The sequence below is a fragment of the Canis aureus genome, chromosome 2 (genome assembly GCF_053574225.1).
Source record: "Canis aureus isolate CA01 chromosome 2, VMU_Caureus_v.1.0, whole genome shotgun sequence".
Taxonomy (NCBI): Eukaryota; Metazoa; Chordata; class Mammalia; order Carnivora; family Canidae; genus Canis; species Canis aureus.
In genome coordinates, this window is record NC_135612.1 from 13,295,364 (window position 1) to 13,308,648 (window position 13,285).

General features: G+C 42.5%; 1 protein-coding gene across 20 annotated transcripts in view; it reads right to left on the reverse strand.

Annotated features, from left to right (window-relative positions):
- Window positions 1-13,285, reverse strand: part of CAST (calpastatin) — a 111,184-nt gene that overhangs the window by 65,763 nt on the left and 32,136 nt on the right. Inside the window, exon 1 of one of the 20 annotated variants that reach the window (XM_077863912.1) lies at window positions 7,268-7,375. The exons of 17 other annotated variants lie outside the window; for them this stretch is intronic. The gene's annotated coding sequence lies outside the window, so the exon portion shown is untranslated. Of the gene's footprint in view, window positions 1-7,267; window positions 7,376-13,285 lie in introns of those variants that run through there. 2 more of the 20 variants (XM_077863922.1, XM_077863933.1) reach the window with 2 other exon arrangements.

Here is a 13,285-nt window from a genome sequence, read left to right on the forward strand (position 1 = left end):
GGCTTTCAAATTCAATCCTCAGGTGTAGGCCTAATGGAGAATGAGAGAACTTGAGAACTTTTATAAGTCCTTATGTTATAAAACCAACTTCTAACCTCAATCTCTACAAGGATGACAAACTCTAACAGAAAACTAGAGGGAAGTTATGAAGAACCAATCATGTGGAAATTTAGGTATGGCCCTGCCACATGACCATCTAGCTTCCCAAGTGAAGCACGGCTTGCTTACATAATAGGAATGATAACAAGGTTGCTATCAACCTGTCCAAGCTGATTTTCAAATAATTAAAATGAAAATATAAAGTGAAATCAAATGTCATTACAGAAACCATATAAGCAAAACAAATTCACAAATGTCTACTGACAGCATGTTTAATCTTTTCAAATCTTAAAGAAGTACTGCTGTTTAGTAGTTAGGAGAATGGCTCTGTAGGCAGACACCTGAGTTTGAATTCCAGCTCACACCAGTTGTGTGAACTTAAGCAAATTCCTTAACTCCTCTGAATCTCAGTTTCCTCATCTATAAAACAGGAATAATAATAACAGTACCTTTCACTGCACTTTATCCCACTTTCTCCTAGGAAAAAAAAAATCAATGAAATAGAAGAATGGATTTTATTTTATTTTTTAGATTTTATTTATTTATTTATTCATGAGAGACACACACACAGAGAGAGAGAGAGAGGAGCAGAGACTCAGGCAGAGGGAGAAGCAGGCTCCATGCAGGGAGCCCGATGTGGGACTCGATCCCAGGACTCCAGGATCACACCCTGAGCCAATGGCAGGCACTAAACTGCTGAGCCACCCGGGATCCCCAAGAATGGATTTTAAAAGTAAGCTTCATTTGAAATGGATGTAATTGATTATTTGAATTGATGAACATTGCTGCTTATCTAAGTTCTGTATTTCCTACATAAGGAACTTCTCAGTTATGTACTATTTAATCTTCAATTTTAAAATTTCATGTTCAAAGATGGCTAATTTATCCATTCTCTGCTGTCTACTTAAGTGTCTAATGAAACTCTGTCAACAAAACTATGATTTGCTAATTCCAGTGCACAATACTCCCTTTCACACAAAAAGGAAACCTCATCCATCAGAGAATTTCAGCCATATTAAGATACTGAGTATAACAATAGAGAGAACACAATATTGATTTCTAGTGCTTTTTTGAATTTTAGATACACATTCCTCTTTCTGTTATTTAAACTACCTAGATATAAACCACTGAGTGGAAAATGTTATAAGACCAGTCCACTGAAAAGAACATTGGAATCAAATAAAACCTTGCTATCTGTGTGACCCAAGGTATATTATTTAATCTCTTTGGGCCTTAGTCTTCTCATTTATAAAATTGTCCTAGTACCCTCTTACCTAGTTGCAAAATATGCAAGCAACTCTTTAAAAAATTTTTAAGTTTATATATTTTTAGTAATCTCTACACCAGCATGGGGCTCAAACTCATGAACCCAGATCAAAAGTCAGTGTGGTCTTCTGATGGAGACAGCCAGGTGCCCCACAAAATTTGTAACTCTTAAGAGGATTCAATGAAACCCTTTGTAAATCACTTACCACCATAGTTGTTCAATAATTAATAAATGGATGATTTCATTCTATTTATTTTTAAATATCAGATCCTGGAAATGTCTTCCAAATGACATACATGCTATTGGACCTAACCCCTCCCCCAGAGCATTCTAGAATTATTTTCAGATTATCAGCACTAGCTAGAATGTTGTTAAGCTTTTATTTTTTCCTACTGAAAAAACCGTTATTTTATTTATTTGTGGCAGTCTGTAGGAGAATGTGGAGAAGTTACACACACACAGGGAAGATATGGTTTACCACTAGTTCAACTAGAGGTCTGTTGGGGTATTGTGAAAAGCTTTTAGTTGCAAATATGTACATCACTGTTCATCACATTCAATCTTTGGAAATATTTGAAGAGATATAACAATATGACTGTCGGAAGGACTACAGAGGGAAACAATTCTAATTTGTGAGGCTAAGAATCCTATCTCACCATGAAAACATTATATGAGAGTAATTCAGCACCAATCACTGCAATAATTAGAAGATTCTTGAAGGCAAGGGAAGGCTCAAACTCAATAGCTAAAAGAAATCAAACTTTCCTTTTGGATCTCTGAATATTCAGCAAGGAGGAATGCTGTTTCTTAGTGATGTAGATACTTTATGGCTAAAATCCCCAAGGATGATTAATTACTGATTGATTTAAAACTCACATTTACAGTAAGATATCTTATGGATGGTAATTTATTTTATAATACTGCTAGGGAAAAATAATCACTAATATGAGCTGTAGAAACTATGAAATAGTTTGTAATTATTTAAACATTTTGTATTAAAAACGTGCACAATGTTTGCTGGCAATCAAAGTTATGTCAAACCACTGTGCAACGTAACTGGCCAAGCTCAAACACCTTAGCTCGGTGATTCTTGGTCCAGGACAGGTCACTCACAGATAGTACGGGAGGAGAAGGGAGACAATGAACACTCAGAAACCTATGAAGGGGAAAGAGTGGGAGGAAAAGGGAAGAGGGGCTGTGGACTAAAAAGCTGTAAGCCTCTCAGGTGGTTCTGAACCTCCTTGATGCTGAGGATCACTGCTTTAGATAGTTGAAAACCAGATGGCTTTATAGGGAGGTGAGTGAAATAACCATTGTTTTCTACCATCCATTATCCACTGGCACCTTTTTTCCTGGTGACAAAATTAGTCTCTTCATACTTTCACTGAGCCACAAGGAAGGAAGCAGACTACATAAGATATTAGGATAGATTAACAAAATTATTTTGCAAAAATACTTTCCAGCCAGTTTTTAAAGGAAGATTTTTGGTGCTGATATTGCCAGTCCAAGTTAATGAAAAGCCTAGATGTTCCCTAAGAAGACAGCCCTGCAATACCTCAACAATATTCATCCTCTCCAGTCTATGTGTTCTAAAACCCAGGGACATTTGGTACCTGTGATTATGCCTCTATCGCCTTGTCTTACACTGTAAGGCAAGAGCATGCAACAGACATCTCCAATCCCAATGTTGCTATCATTTTATAGGCAGGTATTCTGGACCAAGAGAGAAATCCTAATGCTACACACATCCAGTATGCAGCTCAGCTGTATGTGTGTGTGTGTGTGTGTGTGTGTGTGTGTGTGTGTATAAATGATCCAATTTTCAAATGACTAATCAAATTTTCAGAAAAATAATTATTTGTCTATTTTTGTAGATTGGGGTCTAAAACTCAAATGAAAATATGTGCTAGGTGTTGTGAATGAATCAAGTCAGTATGAAGAGAGGGTAATGGGCTTGGTGACAAAGTAGAGCGTACATTCCCCATCTAAAGGCTTTCAAACATTTAAAATACATTGTGCATGCCTAAAAATATTAGTCTGAATTCTGACAGGAGATGCCCTTTCTATTCCAGGTACATAGAAAGAGTTACTGGATAAGTTTTGACATAAAAAAATTAAAGATAGGGATCCCTGGGTGGCTCATGGGTTGAGTGTTTGCCTTCGGCCCAGGGCGTGATGCTGGGGTCCCAGGATGGAATCTCACATCCAGCTCCCTGCATGGAGCCTGCTTCTCTTTCTGCCTGTGTCTCTGCCTCTCTCTCTCTGTGTCTCTCATGAACAAATAAATATTTTTAAAAAAAATGAAGACAGCGATAACTAAAGAGATGATGAATATAAAAGAGAAGTTATGAATCATAGAAGATGAAAACTCTGGCTACCAGTTTCAATCCTCTGCTGTAGACCAAGCCCTTTGATACATCTCTGTAAATAAAATATTATGAGAAGATGCATGTGTCAAAGCACACAAGATAATTACATATTTTAGCATGAGTATAGTTATATTCCAGGATTCTGATGACGACTAGCTACAGTAATGGAGTTGTATCAACATACTTTATTTAGCATGTTGGATATAAACACAATATCCATTTTCATGATAAAGGGGAAATATAAAAAGCACATGTAAGTGAAAAAGGTGAAAATAATTCTACTCCCCGCTACTTTCTCTGGCCACCCTCTTAGCATAGGTGTTTCTTAGTAGAAACATTATGCAATAGACCGAGCCCCTGATTACTCTGTAGGAATGGGGATCTCTGACCCCTCAACTAACACCTCTGTTTGGAGCAACTCCAAAGGCTCCAAGGTCTGGTCTAGGTCTTTATTCTTGTATCACTTGTGCAGGGGACCTCAACCCATCATAGAATCCAGAGGGTTTACAGAATCCAAAGGCTACACTTGCATGCTAAGTTGGCCTCAACCTCTTATGGGACTTTTGAGTGAAATAGAACTGGTCTAGGCGTTGCTTGTGGGTCATGATCACTAATCAGTGAGTTCATGAGGAAACCTCAGTATGATTCAGGAGTCTGAGCTCCTGTGGGTAAGTAGAATTTTTAGTAAATTCACTGAGATCTTACTGCATTGCTAAGGCCAGAGGAAGATTGCTTATGGAAAGGCTCTGCATAGTCGGACTTGCTTGTTAGAACAGGTGGTTACCAACTTTACCGGTGTACAAATTTATCTAGAGAGCTCATTAAGCCATAGATTCCTCCTTGATTCTGACTGGGTAAGTCTGAGGGAGAGCCCGGGAAATGTCCATTTTTAAATAAGTATCCCAGGTGAATCTGATGCAAATGCTCTCCAGACGACACATCATCAAATACTGTCTTAGAGAATGTCAAGGGGGCTCAGAACATCCTACAAGATTGGGAGAGCTCTAGGGCTATGGATTAGTCTGGAATCAGCCTACTGGCCTGCATTCTCTGTCCTTATAACCAATAACCTTCTCCTTGGCGTGCTTTAACAAATATCTGCAATTGAGGAGGCTTTGCTTAGATGACTTTCATAGTCTTCATTCCTTAGGAAACCATTAGCAACATATCTCTAACATATCACTACGTCTTAGGTGGAACTATTTTTTTTTCCCCAAATGTGAGCTACTTAATCAATTGGTCTGCTTTAAATAAAACCCCACAGTCTATGCTTTCCTATACACATGCACATCTTTGTAACTTCTTTTTCATTATACCTATCAATGTTCTTATTTTAGAAAGTATATGAATCTGGAATATATGTCTTAGCACCAATGCGTCTAACTAAACAAGAGGAACGTATTCAATCCTGTAGTTTTTCTGATATATTGAATTAATAATCTGCCTACTAGGAAAGTACAATGGTTGTCACCAACAATTGCATTTTGTTTTCTATGTGAATGGCTTTTAACTTCAAAATGTTAGGGGTGCGGGATGCCTGGGTGGCTCAGCAGTTGAGCATGTGCCTTTGGCTCAGGGCATGATCCCGGATTCCTGGGATCCAGTCCCACATCTTGATTTGAAAAATAAGACTGGTTTTACCAAATGAAAAAAGATAAATAGGAACCCGTTTTCTTCAGTCCATTCAGAGAACAATCAAGGAACTAAATTCATCACTAATACTGTATAATCAACTCTTCTCATGCAATGGGAATTTTTTTAAAGCATGTGAATGGAACCACAGCTAACATTTATACTTGACTGTGCTGCTTCATTAACACTGCCCTGCAGTCCGCAAAGCTCACCTGTTTATAACAGACACCAAGGGTCCTTGCAGTGCCTACATGGATTCCCAGCCCACCCTCACTGCTACTGGCCGCTTACCCTTTCTCCATCCGTCAGCCGATGCGGCCTTTCCCACTTCGGCATGACTTTGCTAACCGTCACCACTTTTATGCTATAATGTCTTCTGGGACCCAGACATCACTCCCTTCCCACCACATTCCCAGCAACAAATGTCCTTTTAAATACTGAAAAAAAATCAGTGTGCAAAAGTTGAATTCGATGCCCACAAACACACTAGGGAGAGACACTCAATAGCTCTTCATTAGAAAATAGTCTCCACCTTTGAGCAGCAGATGCCACTCTTAAGGACCTTCTCTGCAATGCAGAGGTTTTCGCCCTACACAACACCTCAGCCAGCAGACACTTTCCAGGGTGGCTGGTTGAGCATTCCGGTTCCTCCCGATGTATACAGGTGGGTTCCTAGAAGACTAGTCAGAGAACCCAAGGCCTTGCCCCTTAAATAAGTTTCCTCAACTCCGCCTCATGTTCTCAAGCTGTAATAGAGGAACAAACAATTTGCCTCTTGACCCTATGGGCACAGGAGAGATTGTGAAATCTCTATGAATACACCTTGCATTCTTGAAAGACAGATACAAAGTACCCCTGAGGGATGTTATGGGACCAGTCTCGGGTCGTGTTCAAGGAAACAGAACCAGAACATGTTGCAGCATATGCCGCACCGCACCCTGCACGTATCAGGTATGGGCAAAGGTTACCCAGAGTGAGCTCATCCTCTAAAACGGAGGTCAGCGCAGTAGGGACGGCAGGGCTGGGACGCGAGGGGAAGGGGAGGGGCCGAGCCATAAAACTGCCAAACCAAACAGAGCTGCTGCTTCTCTTCTTTGCATTTTTTTTCCAGGTCACACAAATCCCTGGTTGAGGGGCCCACCCGCGCTTCAGGGTCACCAGACACATTCTCGGCGGAGGAGCCCACAACAGTGTCCCCGGCAGGGAGGAGGGGCGGGCAAGCGACACCCTGCAGCTTGGGGCCCTTCTGGAAGCGATGCACCTGCGGGCTCCGGAGGCCGGGCAGGGTCACCAGAGGAGCTCGCAACAGTGTCCCCGGCAGGGAGGAGGGGCGGGCAAGCGACACCCTGCAGCTTAGGGCCCTTCTGGAAGCGGTGCACCTGCGGGCTCCGGAAGCCGGGCAGGGTCACCAGAGGAGCTCGCAACAGTGTTCCCAGCAGGAAGGAGGGGCGACCAAGCGACACCCTGCAGCTTAGGGCCCTTCTGGAAGCGATGCACCTGCGGGCTCCAGAGGCCGGGCAGGGTCACCAGAGGAGCCCGCAACAGTGTCCCCGGCAGGGAGGAGGGGCGGGCAAGCGACACCCTGCAGCTTGGGGCCCTTCTGGAAGCGGTGCACCTGCGGGCTCCAGAGGCCGGGCAGGGTCACCAGAGGAGCCCGCAACAGTGTCCCCGGCAGGGAGGAGGGGCGAGCAAGCGACACCCTGCAGCTTGGGGCCCTTCTAGAAGCGGTGCACCTGCGGGCTCCGGAGGCCGGGCAGGGTCACCAGAGGAGCTCGCAACAGTGTTCCCAGCAGGAAGGAGGGGCGAGCAAGCGACACCCTGCAGCTTGGGGCCCTTCTGGAAGCGGTGCACCTGCGGGCTCCGGAGGCCGGGAGGGCGCGGGGGGCGGCCCGGTACTCACTCGGCGCCCGACTCCGGGGCCCAGGCACTCGGGCTGGCTCCTCAGGGCGTCGGCATCGCCGCCCGGCTGGGCCGCGGCTCCCGGGTCCTGGGTGGAGCCTCCGGCCGCAGGAGCCACGGGGCGGCCCCGGACGCGACGCAGCCGCTCCCCGCCCCGCCCCGGCCCCGCCCCCGGGAAGCCTCGCGGCCCGGTGCAGCCCCCGCTGGAGCCCGAGGCCCCCGACAAAGGGAGCGAAGGGGGCGCCCTTGCAAACACGCCTCCCAAATACCCCTTCTCAAGCGGTACAGCAAGCTCATCGGGGCCGCCGCCCGGGATTCGCAAGTCCTCAGGCCTCCAGGGGCAGGGGGGTATTTTAGAGAGCAGTTGCACCGTCAAATTTCTGCTGAATTATCGCACGTTATCTTATTATGATTTAAAATATCACATACGAAAAATGGACTTTAAGCCAATGAATAAAATGAGAATTCATAAGTATGTACTGCTATGAATGTATGAATGAATAAATGAATGAATGAATGAATGAAGGGAGGGAGGGACGGAGGGAAAAGAAATGCAATTTGTTCTACAAGGATGGCAACTGATAAATACAGAATAAATGGTAGTGCTAATAGAAAAGAGGAAATCTGAAAAGAAATGTGGAAAGCCCACTTTTCCCAAAGCCACAAGCCAGTCACAGTAAAGACTCTGGACACTGATCCCGGGGTGTGTCCGGAGGAGGAGGAGGTGGTGGCGGTGGGTGACTGGGGAGCTGAGACCTCTGGCCTAGCTGGTGACAGCTGAGCAGTGACTCAGGGCTGCTTCCAGCCAAAGCAGAGGTGACCGCCAGCTGGCATGGAAAAGGCAGAGAGCTCATGTGCACAGCTTTGTACGCACACCAAGCAGAGAAGGTGGGGTCCCTCTACTTTCTCAGCAAGGTGTTCCTCACAGCCACCTTATTAATTTTCACTTTTTGTTTACTTCTGTTAAGTAAAGCTGGTGAAGTAAGAGCCCTTCTGAGTCTAATATTTTATGATTCCCTGAGCAGAAGACCTTGTCCTTAAAATTATTCTCAATGAAAACACAGTTTAAAGATCCCTTATTGAAGAGTGCCTGGGTGGCTCAGTTGGTTAAGCTGCTGCCGTCGGCTCAGGTCGTGATCCCAGGGTCCTGGGACCCAGCCAGCATCAGGCTCCCTGCTCTGCGGGGTGTCCCTTTCCTTCCTCCCCTCCCCAGGCTCATGCTCTCTCTCTCTCAAATAAATAAATCTTTTAATAATTCCCTTTTTATCATTAATATTTTCTTTCCTTTTAATTTTTTTAAATTAAGCCTCAGCTCATATAGGTTTCACAGGCATTCATTTCCCCCTATGACAAAAAGACCACAGGGTGACTTATTTGGGCCACACCCCAATAGGGATGAGTCCTGGGTACCGCAGCCCCTAGTTGGGCAGCAAGTCTTCCTCACTGCAGGTGAGGGATCCTGTGCTCCTCAAGAGTGCAGACGAGTAATTACATGCTACGAAATAAATTTTTGTCTTATCTTGCTGTACTTGTAGAAAGAGGCTCCTTTTCTCAGAAATGAAGAGGGATGTTATTACTTCCTAATGTGCTTTGTCTACCTTTGAGGTTCATCCTTTCTCCCACTGTGGTCCTCAGATCATCTGCATCTGACACTCCTGGGGGTAGCTATTAACTATATAAAAACCCCAGGCCTCACTCTACCCTCTTGAATCAGAATTCTTGGCTTGGAATCTGAGAATCTGTATTTATACCACTTTCTCCAATCACTGTTTAGGTAATCTGAGGTACAGGTAGTCTGAGCTACCTGTAATCAGAACAATTCAGCATCCTTGCTTCCCAAAGGATGCTTCCAAAGGTCTAGTTGCTAGACCAGCAGGAACAGCAGCAACTAGGAGGTTGTTAGCAGAGCAGTATCTCAGTCTCACTGTAGACTTCCTGAATCAGAATCTTCGTTTTAATAAAAACCCCACTGGTTCAATGCGAATATTAAAATATGAGACTTCTCTGAATCTTGTTTTCCAAACATTGGTTGCTTGTGCATTGCCTATAATATTTGTAATTGACTATATAAATGTTTTACATTTACTTAATATTTGAAAAACTGGATTTACTTTTTAACTTTTAATTTAGCCTGACTTAAGGAAAACTATCCTTGGGATCATGAGTTTGAGGTGCTAGTTTATTTTTTGGCACATTAAAATATATACATGATTATTAAAATAAAAATGCTTGCCTACTTAACACACAGAGTCCGCCTCCAAATCACATGTGGTACCTGTGGGTGAGGCCGACATTAAATGCCAGAACACACATAGTTTATTCAGCCTCTTAGTAATCTTATGAATGAGAAAATTAGCACCTGAGAGGAGAGCTATTTTTTTTTTTTTTTTTTTGAGAGGAGAGAGCTATGCCAACATAGCTATTTTATGGCAAAACCAGGAGCAAAATCACAAAAGAATTCTCTGATGGGGGCTTTTTCCTTCGCATATCTTCTCCTCTGCTGCTGGGAGAAAAGTTGTTTGTATCTTCTTCTGTTTTATTATTATTAAATGTATTTCTTTTTTTTTTTTTTAACTTATTCATGAGAAACAGAGACAGAGACAGAGACAGAGAAAGGCAGGCAGAGACACAGACAGAGGGCGAAGCAGGCTCCATGCAGGGAGCCCGACCTGGGACTCGATCCTGGGACTTGATCCTGGGACTTGATCCTGGGACTCTAGGATCACTCCCTGGGCTGAAGGCAGGCGCTAAACCGCTGAGCCACCCAGGGATCCCCTCTTCTTCTGCTTTAAAGGCCTAATATTGCTGAATAACATATCATGATTTATTTATATTCCTGTTCAGTTAGGCAGTTCTCCCGTTTTCCTTTCTGTAGTAGATATGTCAGTTGGCAGCTGGCCACACATTTGAAAACCCTTACTACATATTAATAAATTTCCCATCTAATCAATATGCAAAGTAGAATCCAGAACATTCACAATCCCAGATTCCCTTGTAATAGGGTTAAGGTATGTGACTTTTGATGGTCAAACAGATGTGCCATAAAAGAAGGAGACTGGAAGTGAGCAGTGTAAGGAGACCACTGCTCACCCAGAAATCTGTGTCTGACAAGGCACATTAATCTTCAAGATTGGCAGTGGCAGAGTTTCTGGCATCCAGTCCTAACTGTGTTTGGTGCTCAAGCTGTGGTGGCAGCAAAAGAAGCTCCGATGGTGTAGCTGGGCATTGTCCTTAGCTGTGGAACTTCAGATTCCCACTGCTAGCGCCTTCTGGATCCCTCCACAAGCTACTCCTGCTATCCTTAAGAAATTCTTTTTTGGTTTGAAACAGATGGGATTCCAGGTGGAACTAACAGCCTTAACAAATATATCTTCTTAGTAGTTTCTGCAGCCACATTCCTTAATGCAAGTTCAACCTTGGTTTCCTCACCTGAACAGGAGGTGGTTACGATACATATTGCCTGAGAACTCTTCCAGAGATAAAACTGCATGACTGATTATGGGTCACAACTATTTTCATACTGGCTTTAATAAAAGCATGAATAATTTCTGCAGCCTCATTAGTCTTCATTACTAATTAATCAAAAATTGAATATTAATAAGCACTACCCATTTTACAATAATTATTTTGAGTTAGAAAGACTTATGCCACTTAAGCACTTTGGGTCTTCTAAGCCCAGAAATGCACGATAGAAGTGGTATTATTTGTGCACATAATTACTCATTTCATAAGAACGCCCATAAAACAGTTCTGCAATACACGGCAACCATTCTATATCACACAGCTTATGCATGACTTCAAATTAAATATTTAACTTTTAAGACAGGCTGTAAAGTTTTCTTTATAATGGCAGAACTATAATTTATTTTAGTTTTTAAGTTCAATGTGTCAAGAATCAAGAAAACCAAGACTAATTCCCATGGCCAATTATATCTACTATTTTGTCATGTCATGTGTCGGGGTAATATGTTGCCTGTGCGTGTTATAAGAATTAATTGTATAATAAAAGGCTTTAAGTGATCACAAATGCTATTACCCCAGCTTTTCTAAATGATGCATGGGAATGACCTTTGTATGAAAGTGATGATGATGCAGGGGTACCGGATCGCTCAGTCAGTTAAGTTAAGTTGATTTTGGTTCAGTGATGACCTCAGGGTCGTGAGATCCAGCCTCCCATGACTCCAGTCAGATTGAGGTTCTCTCTCTCCCTCTGCTCCACACCCACCCCAACTTGAGCTTGCATGCGCTCGTGTGTGTGTGTGTGTGTGTGTGTGTGTGCGCGCGCGCATGTGCTCTCTTGCTCTCTCTCTCAAATAAACAAAGTCTTTACGGTGTTGTTGATCCTGAATTAAAGCCCTTTCAATCAGACATCAAAAGAAGAAATAAGCAAGTATAATATATACGAATATATATATTTTTTCTTCCAAATTCTATAAATGTTAAAAATACGAGAAGGAAAGGAGTGAAGAATAAAACCCTGGGGAAACTAATATTCAGGGAACTGGTGAAGCAAAGTGAGTCAGGAACATGTAGTGAGGGATTGCAACAGGACAGAGAATAATGTAGGTAAGGAGATGACAATGTTTTAGAAGCTAAGGAAAGACTGTCAGGTTTGGTATTAAATAAATAAATAAATAAATAAATAAATAAATAAATAAATAAATAAATAAATAAATAGGTGGCTAAAATGTCTCCACCTCCCAGCTAGGCCCCCTCCCTCAGTGTCTTGAGACAGAGCAGGGTTTGGGGGAGATATCAAAATTCTTTATAACCTCAGGATGACTGGATGATAACTTTGTGTGTTAAAAAAAAAAAAAAAAAAAAAAGACAGAAAAGGGACTGCTCCTTATGGCTAACTTCAAGAGAAAACTGGGTGTGATTTTCTACAATGTACTAACCACCACACTGCCCAAGAATTTAGATAATTCCAAAATTTGAAAATCACCTAAGGATGATTCACTAAATCTCATAGGACTGGGGTTTTCTAATGAGCCTTCTCATTTTTAGAGGCTTTATTTAGTAAATAAAAGTACTATAAAAGACAGGACATATTTGAAAAATCTTTTTTAGTTTCTAAGGTTTATTTATTTTATTTTATTTATTTATTTATTCATGAGAGACAGAGAGGCAGAGACACAGGCAGAGGGAGAAGCAGGCTCCATGCAGAAAGCTTGACGTGGAACTCGATCCTGGGACTCCAGGATTAGGCCCTGGACTGAAGGCAGCATTAAACCACTGAGCCACTCAGGCTGCTCCTCTTTTTAGTTTCAGACATCCAAACAACAGAGTATGAAGCTAACAAGATACATTTTTCTAACATCTACTAAATGCCAGGCTCAGCGCAAAGAGTTTTATATATTTTATTATCATGTACGTAAGCCTCTTGGCAGATCTGTCAAGAGCCATCCTATCCCCATTTTACAGATGAAGAAACTGAGGCTCTATGGGGCTAAGTAAACTTGCTAGTAATAAGTGGCAAAGAGGCAACTTGGGTTTTTTTGGCAGTGCAGAAGACCTCTTACCCATACTGAGCGTTGACGCTGTAGTGCCCCCAAATCTGTTCAACTCTGGCCAACTTTAGAAGCACTAAAATATGAACTCTTAGTCAAGCAAGCAACCTATCTGAGAAAGTCTGCAAACTTTCATAGGAAAGCCACCAGTTTTAAAGGAAAAATGTTTATTTAAAATATTTGTATAGACAGTCCTGAAATAAGTTAAGGTTTTTGATGGTCTCAGACATACTGGAAAACCACAAGTGAAATGGGCTGAATATAACTAGTTTTAAATGTTGAAAACTACTAGCTAAAATTGTACTTTTTGTTTTGAAATATGTTGTTTCAGTGATTTTTAGAAGTTGCAAAACTCTGAAGAGCTGTGTTACCAAAGAATGCTCAATTCGAGCTTCTGGGGTCCAGCAGTGTCGAGGACCTTATATGAACAGGAAACCTGGGTTCAAACCCTACCTCCATCTTCCTGGCTTTGTGAACTTAACCTCCCTGAGCCTTGGTTTCCTTAGGTA